Genomic DNA, 21,674 nt, shown 5'->3' with positions numbered 1-21,674 from the left:
GAAGGAGAAGTGTCCGGTGTGATCCAAGGGTGGATCAGAGTTGTAAAGTTCCTGAAAGCAGAGGGGACAGAGTCTGGGTCACTCAGCAGTGACCCGGGTGGAACCAGGACAGAATCAGGCAATGTCGGGCGCAATCAGGTGGTTGTCGAGGAGCTTCTCTCCGCTGCCACGTGGGCTCTGGGGCATCAGCGACGTCCAGGAGCGGGTCACGAGCTGTCCCACGAAAGCTCTCACTGTTGGCGCTGTCGGCTTCAAGATCGGAGCAAACAATGTCAATGTCAATGGTATTTATAGAGCGCAAACAATCATCCCCAATGGGATATCACGGCGCTGTCCTGACAGTAGTGAGTAGTTAACAGATAACAGAGTGAGGATTCTATTTAGTCAGATTTTGGGAAAAGAAATGTTTTTAATTGCTTCCTGAAGGACAAATAACAGTCGGTTAGTCTGAGTTCCTGCGGCAGCTTATTCCAGTTGTTTGGCGCCAGGTGGGAGAACGCCCGTCCACCCATCCTAGCTGTTTTCACACGAGTGTTGCTTGCTCTAGCAGCCGTACAGGAACGCAGGTTCCTCGTGGGAGCATAGAATCTGATTTTATTTTTTAGGATGCGAGGGCCCGTGTTGTGCAATGCTTTATGCGTTATGCACATTAGCTTGAAGATAGCTCTCTCTCTCATTGGTAGCCAGTGAAGCTCACGCAGGCAGCTTTTGGCTGGGTCGTACTTTCTTTTATTGCAAATTGCCTTTGCTGCAGCGTTCTGTACGACTTGTAGTTTCGCGAACAGATAGTCCGCCATTCCCACAAACAGGGAATTTCCGTAATCCAGCCTGCTCATTAATAAAGACTGGACCAGTATCTTCCTACATTTAGTGGGGATCCATGGAAAAACTCGCCAGAGCATCTTGAGTAGTGCGAAGCCTTTGCCACAAATTGTAGATACATGGGTTTTCATGCTCAGGGTATTATCTAGGATCACACCTAAATTTTTGGCCGTTGATGCTGGGATAGGAGCGGTGCCCAGAGTGGGGGGCCACCAGCTGTTGTCCCATAGGTGTGTATGTCTACCAAACAGCAGAATCTCAGACTTGTCTGCGTTAAGTTTAAGACAATGGTTGTGCATCCAATTGGCTAGTTCAGTCAGGCAGTTCAGTAGCCTATCCTTAGGGTCGTCTTCTTCATCTAATGAAATCATTAGTTGGGTATCGTCTGCGTAAGAGCAGATCCCAACACCCCACTTTGTCCCTATTTCGGCTAGTGATGAGACAAACACGTTAAATAGGGTTGGACTCCATGAGGCCCCTTGTGGGACCCCATACTTGATGTTCCGGGGAGGGGAAACAAAATCACCCATCCGTACTGACTGTGTTCTGTCTTGCATGAAAGACTGCAGCCACCCTAATGCCTTTTCCGGATACCCTTGGCTGCTAGGATTTCCAGGAGTCAGTGGTGTGGGATGGTATCAAATGCCGCCGAGAGGTCTAGTAAAATCAAGGCGATTGTCTTTCCCTGATCTACCTTGGTTCTGATATTGTCTGACACTGCCAGGAGTGTTGTCTCGGTGCAATTGTTGGCCCGGAACCCTGTTTGGGAACTGTCTAGTAGATCATTGGTCTCTAAGAATTTGGAAAGCTGCCTATTGACCAATTTCTCCATCACCTTAGTCAAATAAGGAAGTTGGGAAATAGGCCGATAGTTTGCCGGGTTGTGAATATCAGACCCTGCTTTTTTTAGTAAGGGAGTAACTACGGCGTTTTTCCAATACTTCGGGAATTCAGCAGAATTCAATGATTGATTAAAGACTTTGGTTACAGCTGGGCAAATTTTTGGTGTTAGTCGTGAGAAAATATGATGCGGGCATGGGTCCAGTGGGGAGCCTGATTTTACTTCCAACATAGCTTTGCCCACTTCCTGCTCTGAAAAAGGGCCGAATCTAGGACAGCTAGCCAGAACTGGGGATGTTACACAAGGTTGTGGTTGCTTTGATTCGATGTTGGAAAAAGAGGCATAGATCGCATCGATTTTTTTTCACAGAAATATTCATAAATTTTATTGCAACCTTCTTGCGAGGGGGTAAGATCCACTGATAGATTAGCCGGGCTGCACAGCTCTTTGACTATTTTAAATAGTTCTTTAGAAGAATTTTTGCTTTCTGTTATCCTCAGTGAGAAATAGTCTTTCTTTGCTTTCCTAATAGCTTTATTGTAAAGCGCAAGTTCCCTTTTGTATATGGCTCTCGTTTCTAGGGTTTTATTGAGCCTCCAATTGTGTTCGCAAGATGTACATTTCCTTTTTAAAGATTTTAATTCAGGTCCATACCACTTCTCTGAGACTGTGTCTCTCCGTTTATGTTTAGAGAGTGGAGCTGAGCAGTGTTCCAGCGCACACTTGATATTATTCTGGAGCTCTTCTATTTCATTATTAATATTGGTGTTTCCTATGGATGCATGTGTAAAATGATTCTGGAATTTTTCCACAGAAATGTTTTCCCAGCTCCTAGCTGATGCAGTTGCTGGGGGCATGGATTTAGAGTGTTTGGTAGGTACTTTAATAATGAACACAATCATAGAGTGGTCAGTCCATATCAATGGTTTAATCGCATTGATGTCAATGTCTCCTATATTGGAGAAGATGAGATCTAAAATATGTCCAGCCCTATGTGTTGGCTGATTAATTATTTGTGTCAGCTGTAGAATATCCATGTCCTCCACTAGCTGTTTGGTTAATGGGTTGCTGCTGCTATCAAAGTGTACGTTAAAATCTCCTATCACAAGAATATTCTTGTTCTTGAGACAGATCGGTAATATTTGGGTAAAAAGTTGGGCACTAAAGTCTAAAGTGGTAGCAGGGGGGTTATAAACTATCACTCCCCCAAATAAAATATTGGTGTTTACGGATACTGAGAATGCCATTGCTTCATGGCTGTTGGACTGTGTGATCGGTTCCTGTCTACAGGTGAGGGATTCCCTAAATAGCAGGGCTACCCCTCCGCCTCTTTTCTTCACTCTATTCAGATTGAGTATTTTATATTCAGCTGGAAGGGCTGTCGCGATGTCAGGGGTGCTATGGGTATCGAGCCAGGTCTCAGTTATAAAAACCAAGTCTGATTTAGTTTCGGTCAATAGGTCCCACAGCTCTATCGCATGCTTGGGTAGAGATCTGGCATTGAGATAGATGCATTTAAGGGCCAGAGTTGGGGTATTTTTTATGCAGACTTCTGTCCCTGTGTCACTTCCCCATTGACAGTGCCAACAACAGAAAGGGCCCATAGTATCATATGGTCCCAATCGAGCACAATGTGTGGTATTTCTTACCCCTACGTTGTTCAGACTCCTAAGTTCCGCGCTGGAGTACGAGATAGTGTGGTTAATATCTTTTGTGAGTAATTGGGCATGGGGTGTGGCCCCTGGTCCAGGCCTGTCGCGGACAGGCGCAGACGGGCTGGCCTTCGGCGCCCCGCCGGCGCCCCCGCCGGCGCCCCCGCTGCGCCCGTCCGCTGCGCCTCCTGTATGAGGGTGCCATTTTATCTAGTAAAGGGCGGAAGGGCGGGAGGGGCTTAGCGCTAGTATGCTAGCTCTTCCTCCCTTTCCTCACCCAAAATGGCGGCCCGATCAGCCTCTACTTGGCTGTAATCAGGTAAAACAGAGTGCAAGTTCCTTTAAAACCTAGTATTCAGTTTTAAAATTGCAAGCAATGTTTAAATACAGGTCCCGGCTTTCCGCCTCAGGACACTGTATAATTATTTTTTAAAAACGATTTTTTTCGAGTGCAATACAGTTTTGTGCAAATAGCAGTTTTCAAAACAAATAACAAGCGCTCAGTTTACCATAACACACACACTAGCAATCAGTGGGGGAATGGTTGTTTCTGAGGTTTTTATCTAGTAAAGGGCGGGAGGGCGGGAGGGCGGGAGGGGCTTAGCGCTAGTATGCTAGCTCTTCCTCCCTTTCCTCACCCGAAATGGCGGCCCCGATCAGCCTGTACTCGGCTGTAATCAGGTAAAACAGAGTGCAAGTTCCTTTAAAACCTAGTATTCAGTTTTAAAATTGCAAGCAATGTTTAAATACAGGTCCCGGCTTTCCGCCTCAGGACACTGTATAATTATTTTTAAAAAAACGATTTTCTTAAAAAAACGATTTTCTCGAGTGCAAAACAGTTTTGTGCAAATAGCAGTTTTTAAAACAAATAACAAGCGCTCAGTTTACCATAACACACACACTAGCAATCAGTGGCAACACTTGGCAAGAGCAATCCACGCAGGACTGGAAGATTGCTTCTCACTCGGACCAGGAGGGTCAGAGCGGGTGCTCCTTTTCAGAGGAGCGGGTGCAAGTCTGGAGCAACCAGAATCACAAGTCGGATTTCGAGTTTCGTCGGCACAGGGGCCACAAGCCAACGGGCAAGTGACCGGGCCAACGCGTTGAGCCAAAAGAAGCAGAAGGGCCCCACGCAGCACTCGGTGAGTGTAGAGGGGTGAGCTTCGGTGCAAAAGAGGCTCAGGGCTGGGGCTTCTCAAACTCCGGTGTACAGTTTCGAGGGTCACTCGTGGGCTGCACAGTCAGCGTCTCGTGGTCTTTTCAAGATGGCGGGCCCCACGCTTCCGGTCGCCTCCACGGGTCTCAGTTCTGCAGGGACTGTGGATCGGGCTGTTAGAAGGCAGGCAAGCTTGATCTCGTCGATCTCTGTCGCTTGAGTTCCGGCGGGAACTGCAACAAAGCAGACGTCGAGGTGCTGGATGGTGCCTGTTTGCACAGGATGGTCACTCCTTGACCACAAGGGAGATTCTTCAGTCTTCTACGTCGAGTAGGATGTCGAAGGGTCCAGAGTTTCGTTTCTTATGTTTCATCAGGATAATCTGAGTGCGTTGGCACTGCTCCCATTCTTATACCAATCTAGGGGGCTGGATTACCTGCTAGGTCCCCTCCTATGGGTGGGACCCAGGAAGGGGGTGGATACACCCCTTTCCCTTTGATCCATGCCGCGTTGGGACTGGGGCTGGTGTGCCCCAGAACCGGTTTGGCCGGATTATGCAAGGGGAAGCCTTGTGCTCCCCAGGCAGTGTCTGGTTTCTTTCAAACCTCCCTGCTACAATTCACTATCTCCTGTCTGGGGTGGTGTGACACCTCCCTGCGACAGGAAAGCCTTTGTCCAGGCCTCCTCTGCTGAGTTTCGGTCAGCAGCAGGAGGTCAGACTTGTGTCTGTGGCAGAAGCATCCATTTTGTGGATCCGAGGCTCTTTTAAAAATCAACCGCGTTTCAGTAAAGTAACATGTCTTCTCCCTCTAGAGGGGTGGAATGCTATCCCCGTCGACAGGACTGTCGAGGGGATAGTATTCCAAATCGTATGACACCTTACACGACATGTTTTGATAAAGCCAAACCAAAGTTGCTATATAACCGCGAGGATTATAATGCACTTAATAGTATATGGTATGGCATTATCCCGGAACAGCTTAGGGAGTAGTTCCCGACAGCTGCAGACAGGCTCAGCTCATGCTCGAGCTCCATCTCACATTAAACCACGCACTCTGCCTCCAGGATTGATAAGGCCTTTCATAGGAGTGGCTCACAGGTTTATATGTGTCCAGATATAGGTTTAGATATAGGTATACTATATCTAAGCAAGGGGTGATTACACCAACTTGCCCCAGCTGAGTGATCAGCCAGTTGTGTCAATGTAAGAACCAGCCAGGGGTGGCAAAAGCTATGCTGCAGCCCCTGGTAGGCCTTGGTGGTACCTATGCCCTGAGCACCTATAGTGCATGGTACAGGGGCTGACAAGGAGTCCATTTCCAATTGGGTTAGGTACCTATAGTACATGTATGTGAATTTAGAGAGAGAACAGCAGGCTGGGGGTCTGATTAGCAGGCCCACAGCCTCAGTAAGTCGAAAACCAGTGAAGCAAAAAATTGGGGTGACCATAGGAGAGCAGACCCTACTCTCCTACAGGCATGTTTACTAACGTTGATACATTTCAGTTATCTCGCCTAAGATAATTCAGGATTTTTTGTAATCTTCAGTTTCAAACGTCTCAATCCATGTGGAAATGCATAATTTTTGAGACAATAAAGAAGCTCAGGTGTCCTCACCATTGTTCCTCCTCTTTTTGTGAATTCTGTTCTGTCCATTCTCTTTCTATTAAAATAAAGAACTTCTGAAATGTTAAAGAATGAGAAAAACCAGTATTGGGAGATTCCAGCAGTTTTCATGGATGAGTTTTCACATGGCGCACGTTTTTTCACTGTGCTAGTTTGCGTTATTCTGCTTTGTATGTAATAAAAGGTGAAAAATGTCCAGAAAATATGGAGATCAAGGGTTCTTTCAAGAAGGGAGTCGACTCCTCAGGAAAGGGTTCTATGAGAACTTGGCGTTTAAAATGGCATGTATCTATAAACCCCAAACCTTTAACAACCCAAAGACAAGCTTCGATTAAAATGTCTCATTCTGAAATCTTTGTCACCAACCAGTCAGGAGCATATATTGCTGGTATGGTTTGTGCTGAGGATTCTTCAAATACATTAATTCGACAAATGAATGTTTTTTTTGTTTATTAAATTGTTTTTACTATGATTTGTACACGTCCCAAAAACACAGTATATTGCATTCGTAGCAGTATTTACACATTTCAAATAATCGTGAGTAAGTGATGTACGTTCAAGGAAATATTACAATCCTGTAAAGGGATAAATTGTTCTCAACTGAGTTCTTTGTGTTAATGCTCATAGTACTGTTTTCAGACACATTCGATAAATGATAGTACATACACCGCACTGGCTAGTAAAGGTTTTGCCACAAGCTTCAGTTAGAATTATTTTGGGTATGATGCAGGTAAAGGTGCCCATTTTTTAGTATCTGGTGGGTCAGTCAGGTCATTCAAACACATTGGAGGAAATTTCACAAATGGATCCAGGGACTGAATGAATATTTATAAATCCACCGGGTCATGCTAACATTCAGATACCCGAACGAACAACCCTTTGATCTCAAATAACAAAGAATTTCATAATACTGCCAGAGTGAATATGTATCTTCTTAGGGAAAAAAAGACATGCAATACCATTTAATTGGCTTGAAGGATCTTGTGACTATTTAACTGGATACCAAAGTCATTTTACTTTTTTCTGATGCAGTAAAGCACAGTGAGTTTTGATTCGTGAAATACAACCGCTCTGGAGATGATTCCTAGAAATATTGCAGGAGAGTATAGAGCAGTTAGTGACCAGTCTAAAAAAATGTTCATGCAAATCTAGATAGTCCTAATGCAAACAGGGGCACAAATAACTCATTAAATATGAATGTTTAAATGTCCACCTGCTGATGGAAGCTTGTTCGATAGTCCTGCATTTGTAAGCCCTATAACCACCCCTTTACCTAGAGAAGACCTGATTGAAATGTGAATAGGCACTATTACCATTATAGATGAGAATATTTGTGATTGATTGGCACTGCACTCTGATTCATTTTGCGCCTATTTTACTCTTTACTTTAAAAAAATATATTTTTGTTTACTATTTTTGATTTGTTCTACTTACATTTCAGTTAATAGATGCTGTAAAATTATAATAAAACTATAGCTGAAAACAAGCTGCAAGTTATTGGTGAGGGAAAGAGGCCTTTGATTATTTTCAGCCTGAGTGGGATTGTTCAGTTGTCATATCTAACAGAGGTAGTCTTTAACCTCCATAATGTCAGGTTTGATATGTCCTACCAGAACACGCCTTAAAAGTTTGCATTAGGGCCCTCCTACTTCCTAGAATGGACTCACAGCTCTCTATTCTGGGATAATAGGGCGCAGTAGCCTAGCTACAGAGAATGGTACACAACAGTGTTACTATAAGTCATGGATCAGAAATGACAAGACAGTGAATACATGCTTCCTACTTACAATTCACGATTAAATCAGCTCATGGATAAAGCAGAATTGTATGCATCTGAATATGAACAATACTGAGAAATTGCTTGAAGGAACCAAGTTCCTAATACAAAACATTGGTATGTTCACCTGTCCCCCAACTCTGTTGAGAAACTACCAGTGCCGCTCGCAGCTGTCATTGTTGAATCACATTCCCGGATATAGCCTTCTCGTGGTGCGGAGAGCCTTGGAGCCCTGCAGAGGGGGAATACTTGCTAATTGGACTTCATCACCGGATTGCATTCAGGGGTCGGGACTGCGAGTACCAGGGGACCTTGCGCACGCCAAACACAGCGCACCTGGTGACTCTTCCCGCCCCTGCTCCTCCTATTTAGGCCCGCCCTCCTACACACAGCGGGACGCGTGTGCGGGACGCCGGATGAAGCCCGAACAAAGGGCGGGCCCTCTGAGGCCCTCCGAGGCCTGAACTGGCCGGGCCGGGCTTCTTATTTTCTTCTGCGGACTCGTAAGCAAGAAACACTTCTACCTGGCGCCCCTTTGCCTCCTACAGACTTTCCCACGTGATTGCCAATCTTTTATTTCTGCCTCTTTTACATGGTTACTAGTATTTTTTTACTACCAGCACTGTTCTGCTTATTCTTGTTATACAATATAGACATGTCTTCACCCATTCCTAACTTGACTGTTGAGGGGGGAGTCAAACTGGGTACGTTAGATAACTTTGTCATTAGGAATGTCTCCACGATCGATAGGGACCTAGCCTTAGCCGAGCAACGTGCCAATAGGCGCCGCTCGATTGAACATATTAAGAACAAAAGATCCTCAGGGGGCCCCATTTTCTTAGGTTTGCCTCTGCCAACAGATAGAGCTGAAGGCCCTAAGAGCCCAGAGCCTCCGCTGGATTCCAGCATTCCCCTACTACTCCAGGACAGGGTTACCCCCCCCCCCCCCCCCCCCCAGACTCTTTGGTTGTTTCTAACTCTGTTATTAATCTTTCCGCCTCGTTGGTTAGCATCCTAGATGAGGTGGAACTTTTGACAGACACCCTGCCAGTAGTGACTGAGTCACTTCCCAAGACTAACAAACGGCCCGTAGATGTGGATGCACACCGCAGTCATGGTCCTCCGCCCAAGAAAAGGAGAAGGAAGGGGCATGGTATAGCTAGGAAAAAAGCTACTTCCTCCCCCTGTATTAAGAAGCCAGACCATCTACCTTTAGGTTCACCCTCCCCGCCTGTAAAGATAATTCTTTCACCAGATCAGCAGGGGTTAGATCTACTGGGAAGAATTGAGACCTTGTTAAGATCGTTTACTTTGCCCTTGGTGGAGAGGCTCAAGAGGATAACCGTTCAGCTGGACGACTTAGAGAAAGTCTTTAAGGGGTCCCACAAGAGCACTAAGGGTCCAACTGGGGCACTCCCTGCCCCTACTTCCAGTTTCGTCCCCCCGGCTCCTGCGTCCCGGATCCAGGATAAACACCCCAAACAACCTAAAAGCGTCGTGTCACAGGTTTCTGTAACTCCTGGACACGATACTAATAGACAGGAGAAGGAAGTCAATGGGCGTGCGATACCCAGTTGTCCATTACCTAAACCCATAGTTGAAGATGTTACAGCTCAGCCCCACATTCCCAAAAGACATAGGGTCAATTTGCCCCCTGAAGCGGCCCTTTTGTGGTAATTTTAACGGGTGTCCCAGTCTTAGAAGCAGGTAAGAGGGAAGACCAAGTTCAACTAAAAAATAAAGCCATTCATTGGCTAAAACAGAACCGGCCCCTACCCCATCACTTAAATGGTGCGGCGACTTTCATGGTTGGGTCCCAGACCAAAAAACACTATAGGGGACATTGTTATAATTAGTTTTAAAGATAAAAGGGCGGTTAGCCACATTCTGAACTGGTCTTCTTTTACAGGCAGTAGCTCGATTACCCCAAGAGAACTGCCTTATTTCTATCCCAGAAATCTGTTAAGTCCAGCGGTAAAATCAAGATCGTGGGTTCCCAACGCGGATAGCCTAATTAGGCCTTTTAGGCACACGCAGGATAACTGTATGAGGAGACAAAGTAATCATCCAGAGGGCCATAATCTCTTTTTTAGACCCCCACTTGTCCCATAGTTTGTAAATCCTGCACATTCTGCCCATCTGGCCTATTCGGATCCATGGAACCAGCATTTAAACGACCCTTGTGTTCCATCCGATCCTTGGTCATTTAACCAGCTCCAAATTCCCCTCTATAATCGCTACGATAGTTTGCGAGACTTGGAGGGCGTGGACTGACTGTGTTGCAAATTCTCTGTACCAATTTGTTCCATAAGTTCTTCATCTCCTGTACCCACTGATAGCAGCCCAGATATCCCCGCTGGGCTGCGCCATATAAATGCCCCAGTCATTGCTTCAGGGCTGCGTGATTGTAGCATACACCAATGAAGACAGATAGTATGGTGTAATTAAGATTATTTATTAAACAAACAAGGGCCCGCAGTAGCAGGATAACAACTAGCGTTAAGAGTGTCAGCTGTCATCTGTCACCAAGTACCGGTGACGTCACCTTTATACAGAATGGTGTTTCCATGGTGATGCGGTGTGACGCTGCATAATAAACATAGAAAACATACTAACATGACCCAGTGTCCCATGGCTGACACAACATGTACGACATCTCCCTTCCTCAATGAACATTTAACCTGAAAACTCATTCCATAATATAGTCTTTAAACCTGGTAGGCAATTTGACCACTCTGCCCGTTCTGGAAAGCTGTCCCCCGGTTAGGCTGCCATGAACATCACTCATGCCTGTTACAGTACTCTCATTGTCTTCCACATCATTGTCTCTCCTTGGCTCATCCTGAACCAAAGCAGTGTCCTTGGGACCAGAAGAGTATCTAGTAAAACCTTCATCTGAAACATCAGATGCTCTTTGACTGACACTGGTATGTGACCTATCTGGGTTACTAGACGTATCATCCCACTCTAGAACACTGTCATTTAGACTTCCTTCTCCTTTTTCTGCACTTCTCATTATGATCTGTTCTTGACCAAGTTTCAGTTTTACCACATCGTCTTTATTGCGCCATCCTTCACCTTCAACTAGCACAGCTCCTCCAGTCGCTCTGCCAACTCTCATTGGTCTGCTAAGCTTAGACTCTCCTTTGCCAACCAGCCCAGGCTTCCTTACTAGCACCCAATCGCCAGGTGCTATGACTTTATCTTTAGCTCTGTTCACTTTATCAGAATAAGCCTTATTCTTCATTTGTTTACACATTATGCTCTCCCTCACATTGAGTTCTTTTTCACATACTTGTCTTGCTTCAACGGCTGTTGCTTTCCATTCACCTATTTTTGGTGTTATGACACTGTTGCATACCCTTCCTCTCATCAGGAAAAATGGTGTAAACCCAGTTGCTTCCTTGGGCGTATTATTATATGCATTTATTTTTACTTTAATAAACTCCTTGACGTCCATGTCATTCGCAATAGCCATCTGGATTCCTTCTTTAAAGAATCTGTTGATTCTCTCTACTTGACCATTGCTCTTGGGGCTGTACAGAGGTGTTTTCTCCTGTATTATACCACGTTTTTCTAAGAACGCTACCATTACTCGTGATACCAGTTGTGATCCATTATCAGACACTATAATTTTTGGTTGCCCTTCTCTTTCAAAGGTTTTCTCCAGAAATTTTATTACCACTTCGGTTGTAACCACCTTCACAAACTTGTAACACACCCACTTAGTGTAGTAGTCCGTTAAAACTATTAAATATTTGCATTCATCTTGTAGCAGATTGAAGGGTCCAGCAAAATCTATTGCTACTTTGGCCCAGGGTCCATCAGGGATTTGCACTATCTGCAGCTCATTTTTCTCCATTCTCCAATGTTTGTCTGACTTCAAACATTGCTCACACTTGTCTACAAGGTTCCTAACTTCGCTGTCCACTCCTGGCCACCAATAGTACATTCTTAGAACATTTCTTGTGGCCGTTGTGCCAGGATGCCCTCTATGAGCCATCTGGATTATCTTCTGTCTGAGTCCTAATGGCGGCACAAATACTTCACCTCTTTTCAAGAAACCATTTTCTAGAGTTAATTCATCGCTCACTTGCTGATAATTTTTAAGCTCCTTTGGTAGATTCCTCACATGTGGCCAATTGGATTGTACATACTCTTTCACTTTGGCCAAAACAGTATCATTCTTTGTACACTCTTCCCATTCCTCATCATTTATGGATCCTTCACACATTACTGTTGCGTCAATATGTGCCACCACGCATTCGTTGTCTTCCAGTTCCTCATCTATATTTCCCTTTACCGGTAACCTGGATAGACAATCTGCCCTACTGTTCTTTCCCCCTTTTATGTGTTCCATTCTGAAGTTATACTCCTGAAGCTTTGACATAAGTCTGATCAGCCTAGAACTTGCGTTGCCATTGCCTCGACCCTTGCCGTCCATCATGTACACAAGAGGTTTATGGTCGGTTACAAGCGTGAAACCCTTGCCCCACAGATAATCTTTGAGTTTGTGTACAGCCCACACACAGGCTAGAGTCTCACGTTCAATTGTACTGTAATGGATCTCAGTGTCATTTAACTTCCTGGAAATAAATGCGATTGTGTTCTCATCATTTCCTTTCCTTTGGCAGAACACAGCACCTATTCCCTCATTGCTAGCATCTACAGTTACAATGTTATCTAGTTGCGGATCATATGGTTTTAGTGCTGGCGCTTTGGCTATTTCCTCTTTGACAGATTTGAATGCATCAACTTGTTCCTCTCCCCATTCATATTTCACATTTTTCTTTAGCAGTCTCCTGAGTGGTTCCACCTTTTCTGCATATTTCTTGATAAACTTCGCATAATATTCACTGAGGCCAAGGAACGACTTGAGGGTCTCCTTATTTCTAGGTTCAGGGGCCTCCCTTATTGCACGAACCAAATCATATTTTGGCAAAATACCCTCTGCAGACAGAACATGCCCTAAATATTCGATCTCTTTTGTCATGAATTTGCATTTGTCCTTTGCGACTGTCATGCCTTTGTTTTTCAACACATCTAGAACTTTACCAATCAACTGTATGTGCTCACTTTCCGTCTTAGAGTGCAGCAGAATGTCGTCCTGAAAGGCTTCCACCCCTTTCATTTTCCCAAACAATACATCCATGAGTTTCTGGAAAACTCCTGAAGATGATGCTAGACCAAAAGGAAGTCTCACATACCTAAATGCTCCAAATGGCGTAATGAAAGTCGTTAGTTGTTTAGACCTTTCAGACAAGCACACCTGATGGTAAGCGGCTCTTAAGTCTATAAGTGAAAAATACTTTGATTCGGACGTCGACTGAAGAATGTCCTTAATTTTTGGCAAGGGATGACAGTTTATTACAATATTTTTATTAAGCGACCTCAGGTCAACACACAACCTTATGTCCCCTGTCTTTTTCTTCTTTGATACTACTATAGCAGAAATCCATTCGGATTCTTCTGCTTCTTCAATCACACCTTCCCTCTTTAGTTTTTCAAGCACTTCCCTTAACTCATTTTTCACTGACAAAGGCACTGATCTTACTTTGTGCTTACATGGAATCGCACCTTCTTTTAGTTTGATGTCATGACTGAATCCCTTTACACATCCAATTACATTTTTAAATACATCTTTATGTTTTTCCAAAATGGTACCCAATGTACTCTCTTCTCTCTCCACACAAATGCTGTTCATCCATTCTTCTCTTAATATCACAGGGTCTTTTGCCCCCGGCACCAATACCACCCCCAGCTGGGCTAAATCTCTCCATCCTACAAGTATTCTCCCCTTCTCTGCTACATAGACCTTTGTCTCGATCACTCTCCCCTTAAAGGTTACGGTTTCAATGAAATACCCCAACATATTTATGTCCTTCTCCCCAAAGGCTTTTGGGTTCATATCAGATTCAGTCAACTGCACGTCTTTCCATTTTTCTTCGAAAAGGGTATCAGATATAGTAGTTATTGGGGCACCAGAATCAGCAGTAAACTTTAATTCAACCTCCCCAATTTTTACATCACTAATGGGACCCTTTATCTTCCCATCCTCCATTTCTATGTACAACATGATATTCGCACACATTTCTTCATCAAAATTTCCTACCGTGTTTAAGCTTGTGCTATTGCTAATCCTTTTGGTTTTACATAAGGTGGAATAATGACCATACCTCTTGCATTTTATACATTTTTTACCTACTGCAGGACAGTTTTTAAAGTCAGCTAGGTGTTCACTAGAACCACATCTAAAACAGCACAACTGCTTACCTCCCACCTTTCTTTCATTCATATCTCTTTCATTTGTCTTACCATCCCCTTTCTTCTTCTCCTGCAAGTAAAATACATTAGCGTTATTTCCTGTAGTAGACAATTCTTTGGTAGAAGTCAAGGATCTTTCGATACCTCTAGCAATATCAATGACTTCTTGAAAGCTTGGCCTTTTGCAAGCTAACAATCTCTCCTGCACCTTCCTCGTGTAGCAGTAAAATACTATCTGGTCTCTTATGTATACATCAGTCATTTCCTCATATTCGCATTCTACGGCTAAAACTCTTAGACATGCAACATAGTCTTCGACAGACTCCCCCTCCTGCTGCTTCCTTTGAGCAAACTTATGCCTGGCAACCATTATATTATTTTCTTCATCAAATTGCCTCTCCAATCTTTTTAGCGCTTCCTGATACTCATTCATTGGTATGAATGTTCCTGGTGGACTCTCATACTCGGGTAAACTGTCAAAGATGTCTTGTCCCGCTTTACCCAAAAGTCCAAACAACAAGGAACATTTCCTTTCAGCATCGAAAGCTTTTCCATCTATGGAAATGATGTAATTCTCGAAAGCCCTTACCCACTTCTTCCACTTCATAGTGGGTTTTCCGGGCTCATCCAGAAAACGAGGAGGGGCACATATATTGTTACACTCTGCCATGCCAAATCTTATTTATTTTCTCCTTTGTCGACTATTTTGTCAAAGCACAGGTCGTAGACCACTTTACTTTACTTCCGATTTATTTCAGTGGCTTACTTGTAACACTTGCACACTTCTCCTCAGATATCCTTTTAACTTGTGCGCGATTCTTCCTTTCAGCGCGCTCTTTGTGTTTCATGCACTCGATCTCCTGACTGGGAAACTCCAAAGATGGCCGCACGCTGTTTACGTTGATGACGTGCGCAGCCACCTACCAATCAGATTGCACTACCGGCATGCTTCACGCGACTCAGCTGAGGTAACTGACTGACGCCTCAGCTGATATGTCACGAAGCGCGCCGATTACAAAATACTTTTGGTCAGACTCTTCCTCAACGCTGCGGCCTGACTTAATAGCCTTCAGTTTATTCACAATTATTTACGCTGCACTCCTTCTTCGCAATCTTCTCGTACACATTAGTCAGAGCTTATTAATTTACGCGCTGCCGAACAATAGCGTTTCTTCAAAATGCTTTCTTTTGTCAGCGCTTGCTCTTCCTTCGCGTACTCACTCCGTTTAGACACCTTCAATTTCTCTCCCGCAATTATTCTCATGAATAAGACCTCGATCACAAATCATCGCCGATCATCATCTATTTCCGCTGGCCCTTGTTGAAACAAACCCTCGTCGCCAATTGTAGCATACACCAATGAAGACAGATAGTATGGTGTAATTAAGATTATTTATTAAACAAACAAGGGCCCGCAGTAGCAGGATAACAACTAGCGTTAAGAGTGTCAGCTGTCATCTGTCACCAAGTACCGGTGACGTCACCTTTATACAGAATGGTGTTTCCATGGTGATGCGGTGTGACGCTGCATAATAAACATAGAAAACATACTAACATGACCCAGTGTCCCATGGCTGACACAACATGTACGACAGTGATGAAACCGATCTAGCCACCACTTGCATATTAGGCCCTGTTATCCCCGAAGCTTCTGTAGCCTGTACTGAAGTCATCATTTATAATCCAGGCCCCGTTATTCCAGAAGCTCTCGATGCTAGTACAGATAGGCAGACTTGTGAGCTTCCTACTGTCCGTAGCAATAGATTAATAGCTGCCAATTCTAGCTTACATGGGAATACTAAGCTTCTATTTTGGAATATTGCAGGGATTAGGGATAGGGTTCTGCATTCTTCCTGGGTGGAGTTCGTTAGTTCATTTGCATTTCTGTGCTTCCAAGAAACTTGGACCACTGAGCCTGTTCACATAAATGGGTTTAGAACCTTTCATGCCGCTGCTCTACCATCTAAACGTGGGAGGAATAGCGGGGGGCTCTGTATATATATTTTGAACCTGCTGGGTGTTGAGAACATTAAGGTAGTCAAATTGGGAACCTGCTATCAGATCTTATTAATTCAGTTGGCTTCTAAGGTCGATATCATCCTGATTAATATTTACAATAATTTGAACAAATGTTTAGTCGCAGATTTGGTTTCTTCCCTGACCAAGGACCTATACGAGGCTATCACCCCAAAAGGGAGGTATTGTATTATTGTCTGTGGGGGGGATTTTAACCACAATTTGTGTGATTTAGCTGGGGGGGATGTGGATTTACAGGGGCAGGTGTGGAAGTTTCATCTCCACACTTTTCCCATTCGGATGGGGGCGAATCACTGAACGAAATGTTGGCATCCTTTAATTTAGACTTTGTCAATAGATTGTGCTCCCCTTGTGTTGATTTTAGTGCAACTTTTGTGGGGAGAGGGCATGGTACCATTATAGATTTTATTGTTGCCTCCGAAAGTTATGCCACTTGGTTTACAGGTTACACTATTCACTCTGTAGGGTTCAGTGATCATCTTCCCCTTTCTTTTGCTATCAAATTACCACAGGCCCAGTATAACACACTGATAGAAAGATTGACATTGTTAAAATTCTGTGATATGCCCAGACAAAACGGCTATGCTATTAAATGGAGTCATATTGATGCGGAGGCCATGCATGCCAAGATTGTTAGGGGTTCCCTTGCATCAATTGAGAGGTGTTTAAATGTCGAGGCCTCCCACGAGGAGACCATGGCAGCCTTCGAGTCTATCTCACGAAACATCCGAAATAGCTTGTCCCGTAAGGGGAGAGGTCCTTTATCTAGGCCGACGACCAATTCTTGGTTCGATGCTCCCTGTTCTAAGGCACATTCCAATCTTAAGGCTGCATTACACAAAAAGAACAGGGACCCGGCTGAGGTGGCTACTTGTAGAAAAATCTACCGTCTAGCCCGAAAGAACTGCAAGAAAAACATCAAACAGGAGGCTTGGAACAACCTGGTTTTTGCAGCTCAATCCAAGGATAGTGCCCAATTTTGGCGTGCAGTAAATGCACCTTTCTTTAATGCAACAGATAACGCGAGGATAGAGGTTGCCATTAGCAAAACTTCCTGGATTGACTTCTTCTCGGAAGTCTACAATCCGGGGGAGACCACAACGCTAGTTGATATGGAGGGCATTGAAAAGGAGGCATCCCGGACTTTCCAAAAAATAAACCTGGGAATTTCAATTGGCGAAATGTCCACCGCTATAGAGCAGAGTAGGGGAGGTAAAGCCCCAGGAATAGATGGGGTTCCAATTGATTTGTTTAAATACTCACCGATTTATGGTCCCCTATTTTGAAGAGAGTTTTGGATGCAAGTAGCGAGCTGGGTCTCCTCAGGACCTGGTCCGACTCAATTATCATTCCCATTTTCAAGATGGGAGATGGAGAGAGCCCCTCTTGTTACCGCCCTATCTCCCTTCTTGATTCTTTTATGAAGATTGTGGGTAGGGTTGTTTTGAACCGACTATTATCCTGGGCAGATGAGGTAGGAGTATTATCCCCTGTGCAGTACGGATTCCGAGAAGGGATGGGTACTGTGGAACAGGTACTGAACTTCACACTCCACCAAGGGAAATACGTCCAGGCCAAGGCTGGTAAACTTTACGTGGCATTTGTTGACCTAAGTGCCGCATTCAACTGCGTTAGGCATGATCGATTGTGGAAGGTGCTGGAAAACCTCAAAATAGAAGAGCCTATTATTATTTTTTTAAGGCAACTTTATACTGGGGCAAGGGCTAGGGTGAGATTTGGAACCAGCGGTGAATGCACCAAACCCTTTTATGTGAAACGTGGAGTGAGACAAGGGTGCGTCCTTGCGCCTTTTCTTTTTAATTTATATACGAATGAATTAGATGTCCTGGTGTCCAAAGTTATTGATTCACCCAGAATCAATTCCAAACAAATAGTGTCCTTACTATATGCGGATGATGCTGTTATTATGGCCAGGACAGAGAGAGGACTGCAGTCAACCTTAGACGCTTATATTAATTTTATGGAATCTAGGGGTCTGACTCTCAATGTTAAAAAAACCTTTGCGATGACGTGCACCAGGGGCAAGTATAAAACCTGCAAACTGTTTGCATTCAGGGAAAAGGTGCAGTCCACTAAAACCTTCTCATATCTAGGAGTAGTTCTTGAGGGTGGGGGACATTGGGGTCCAGCAATAAGGAGTAGAATCCTGTCTTTTAAAAAAGCTATTGCAGCACTCATGGCCTTCTCTCGCAAGATGGGTAAAAGACCGCCTGCCATCCTACTAAAAATCTACTCGCCCAAATGTGTCAGTACAGCCATCTATGGGGCTGGTGTCTGGGGCATCAAAGACACCAGGGAATTACAAATTGTAGAAAATGCTTTTTTAAGGTTTATTTTAGCTGTACCTTTTAGTTTATCTGTGTTTAATTGCCACGCGGAGCTGGGGGTCCGTCACATCAGTGATCTGATAGCGATGCAACCACTATTACTCTGGCACAGGGTCTGGACCGCAGTCGAGCTAGAATTAAATAGAGAGATTATTCACGATGTTATGGCTCTTGACAAATCTCATTAAATAACGTGGTTATTATACATTCAAAAGTTTTGTCTAGATATGGGGAAACCTGAGCTTTATACCGCACCAGAGGGTCTATGCAGGATTTCGAGGAAAGATCTAAAGAAAGCTTGCTGGTATCATCTGGAATCTTTGCGGTTAGGGGTAGAGCTGAACAAAGTTTCTGTAGTGCGTCATCAAATGTTGCTTACATCGGCCAATATGCAACCTTATCTAAATTGGTGCACCAGGGGCTTTGATAGGTTCCTACTTACCAGGTTCAGATTTGACATCTTTTTCCGCCTAGTCTCATTTCCTCATATTAATGACTGGTCGAAAAAGCTTATCAATTGTCCATGCGATGGGAGAGCTGAACAATCAACACTTCATGTGATTTGTTTTTGTGGTTTTTACCAAAAAGAGAGAGCTCGATGGATTAAACCACTCTTGAATAATCATGGTCCCTGGCACCACTGCCGCCCAGCTTTATTGTATCTCCAGTCTTTAAATGATGAACTGAATGTGGCTATCATGACTGGATTCTTAAAGAGTGTTTTTAGAAAAAGGAAAAATTTAAAGTGTCCTTAGACCTATTGTTTACACTGCTAATGTTTTTTTTTGTCTTTCATGTATTGTTATATTTGTGTAAATTATGTATTGACTTATGATGATGTTGCTTTTATGATTTTTTACTTTACAAAAATCGAATAAAGCTTTTCTACTACTACTACTACTACCAGGCATATAGGAATGCAAAATGCCCAGACCACTGGTTAGAAGAAAAGCCATTTACTGACTTCCGCTGGTGGCAAGGATTGAATTCAAATGCCTTTGCAGGTTTATAAAATCAAAGAATGCCTTTCCATCCAATGTATCACCAATAAGATACATGAATTTGGCTTCATCATTTTACCATATGCTCCAGTAGGGAGGCAGAAATCTTCTAGATCAATTTAAGTTTAATCTGGCTATGGTGCAAGGTCTACAACTGGGCTACTTGGGGTCTGTTGGTAGTTCGTCCTCCCAGACACTATCCAATAGGAAACAAACATAATAAAATTAAAAAAAACAATTACCACTTCAAGGTGTCTCCTCTCCAATTGTCCAATTGTCTAATTGATGATTTGCACTTGGAAGCAAATTCTTGCTGTAAGCACCCTAAAATGTACCTATAATACCTAATAGCTTCACCCTCCAAGTAGTGTACGGTATTATGGATGGGTAACTGTGAAGAATGGACTTTTTTTTAACAGAGGGTTCTGAATGACGTCGGAGACATTGAGAGCAAAGCTTGTTTTGTCTATGTTGTCATTCAGAGCAACACTCTTATTCACAGTCCTATTTAATTTTATTTTGTGTAGGGCGCCTTTCCATTTGTCCCCCCCCCCCACACTGACATCAGCTGTGTAGGAATAGAGCAACTATACACAAGCCATTTACCTGCCTCTGCCCCCTGACATTATTTAGTCTGTTGTCCAGTCACCCATCCCAACCACCCTTTGGTCGTCGTGCTGCCCCCAACACCCAAACACCAAATTAAAAAAAACATATTAAGAAAAAAAAATTCTCGGCCGTTGCTTCCTGCATTTTGCATCCCCCTCCCATCCACATAACATGTGAAGACCTGCGATCCTCCTATACCACTTGTGGCCGAATCTAAACAATATTACCGGGCTTCATGCCAACCACTCTCACCACACTCTTCATTTACCACCCACCTCCAGCTCAAATTGAAAAGAAGCATCTTTTTTCCTACCAACACACCACTTTCTCTTCAATCCTCCCTTCTGCCCAAATACATTTAGAAAAATGCACCTGGCCGCCTGCCTACCGCCCCCAAATCCCTCTATGAATTCCATTCACTTTCCCCCTGAGCCTGTGAAGTGTGGAGCAGAGGGCAACACTGACACTGCACTGGCACTCACCCAGTGCCCAGCCAGAGCAGCAAGGAATTAACATTTCCTAGCTACCATAATGGAAAGTTTAAATTCTTTTAAGGAATCATAGGTGTGGATTAGGCTTTAACTTTCTCCACTTTCATTAACAAGCAGCCCTTAAAAGTATGTATTAACATTAAAATGACATTTCCCATTAGTTCTTTGGAAAACAAAACGAAACCGATCATCCAATCAGAACAGGGTATGTCCTTGGAGCCGCTCTATCCTTTCTTCCTGTGACCAGTCAATGACTCCCAGAATGACTCCTTTTAACTCAAATCTGTCTCTAATGATACAAAGAGTTGATGTAAGATGATGGAGTATATAACTACGTCATCTACAAACAGCATAAACAATGTCCTACATTATGACAGTACTTAATAAACTAGAAAGCCTGAAAATCTTTCATTATAAAGACTCATACTTAGTCATGACATAGATAAATATATGACTGCAATTGCATCCTATGTATTGAGGGTATACTTAAGTTAAGAAAGGGTGGGCTAATCTTTCCCACAGAGTCCTTAATAGAATTGAAACTTTCTGTTACGATAGCTAGGAAATTTTTCGTTCTATGTCAGGCCTGAAGGCGAGAATTAGGCTAGTTTAAATCTTCTCTACCACCAGAGATGCCAGATGCGTAACTGGTTTGAAATAAAACCTTTTAAAAGTAGAATCTGAGGACCAATCCACTGCATTAAGATGTCCTCTAATCAACTTCCCATTAAAAGACCTTAGAGGCCATAGCCCTCGTACGTAGTGAGCTCCAAACTTAGAAACATCAATCCTCACTTCCTGCATTGTCCATCAGACCCATCTGGGAATGTAAGGAGAAGAAACTGCTTTGAGGTTTTGTAAGAGCAATGAGTAATTTACGTTCACCCTGAGGGCGTATATCTTCCATCATTGATTTATAAGCCTTCAATGCTCTAACCACACGTAACTTAGGAACATCTGGAAAAGCTGGGGATGACATATTTGTAGTTTCATTTAGTTTGTCTGGAAATATTAAGTCATCCCTTCTGGAGTGAATACTCTATTTGTCAAA

General features: G+C 43.7%; 1 protein-coding gene across 1 annotated transcript in view; it reads left to right on the top strand.

The window, feature by feature from the left end:
• The window catches only part of DCTN6 (dynactin subunit 6), a 178,557-nt gene that overhangs the window by 24,081 nt on the left and 132,802 nt on the right, over positions 1-21,674 (top strand). The window lies entirely within an intron of this gene.

Source organism: Lissotriton vulgaris, chromosome 3_1 (genome assembly GCF_964263255.1).
Source record: "Lissotriton vulgaris chromosome 3_1, aLisVul1.2, whole genome shotgun sequence".
Lineage (NCBI taxonomy): Eukaryota > Metazoa > Chordata > Amphibia > Caudata > Salamandridae > Lissotriton > Lissotriton vulgaris.
This window is presented reverse-complemented; position numbering and strand designations above follow the sequence as displayed.